Source organism: Sapajus apella, unplaced genomic scaffold (assembly GCF_009761245.1).
Source record: "Sapajus apella isolate SASKATOON/1434 unplaced genomic scaffold, GSC_monkey_1.0 scaffold28, whole genome shotgun sequence".
NCBI lineage: Eukaryota > Metazoa > Chordata > Mammalia > Primates > Cebidae > Sapajus > Sapajus apella.
Window position 1 is genome coordinate 22,037,384 of NW_022436968.1, and position 818 is coordinate 22,038,201.

Sequence of the window (818 nt, forward strand, 5' to 3'; positions counted from 1 at the left end):
CTATATGACATTCTGAAAAAGGCAAAACCGTGAAGATAGCAAAAAGATCAGTGGTTGCCAGGGGTTAGGAAAGAGGGAGGGATGAACAGGCAGAGCTCGGAGGATTTTCAGGGCAGTGAATCTACTCTGTAATGATTCTATAATGGTGAATACATGTCCTTATACATTTGTCTAAGCCCTTAGAATGTACAAAACCAAGGGGAAGTCTAATGTAAATTATGGTTTTTGAGCACTGTGTATATTTCTTCATGTCAGACGGGTAATGTGCCAATGTCCTAACAAGGTTTGGGGGCAGCACATCTCACACATGCATGTGAACACCGAATCATCATGCTGAGGAACTACAAAAGGATCACTTCAGGACGATATTGATGTGTCAATGCAGGTTCATCAAATGCAGCAAATGTACCCCCTGTGCTATGGGATGTTGATAATTGGGAAGACTATGCATATATGGGGGCAGGAAGCATATTGGAAGTTCCTTTACCTTTTGCTCAGTATTTCTGAGAGCTTAAAACTGCTCTAAAAAACAGTCTGCTTTTAACAGATAAATCCTTGATTTACCTGTTTATTTTTAAAAGACAACTTCACCAGTGTCTTTTGATCTAAACCCATCTGTCTATCTGTCTACCTATCTATCTATCTTGATCCAAATGAGACTGCTATTATAAAATAACTAAAATGAACTTAATAATTACATACATTCTGTCTTCAATATCATCTTTAAAATCAAACCTAATTTTTTAGGAAGAGAATAATTGTATGCACTACTGTTTTATAAAACGATTTTTAGGAATATAAGCACTTTTTATATAATT

General features: G+C 36.2%; 1 non-coding gene across 1 annotated transcript; it reads right to left on the reverse strand.

Annotated features, from left to right (window-relative positions):
- Positions 1-249: 249 nt before the first annotated feature.
- On the reverse strand, positions 250-353 carry LOC116561287. Its single transcript, XR_004273377.1, has one exon. It is a non-coding gene; the product is annotated as a small nucleolar RNA U13 (small nucleolar RNA).
- Between the last annotated feature and the right edge of the window lie 465 nt (positions 354-818).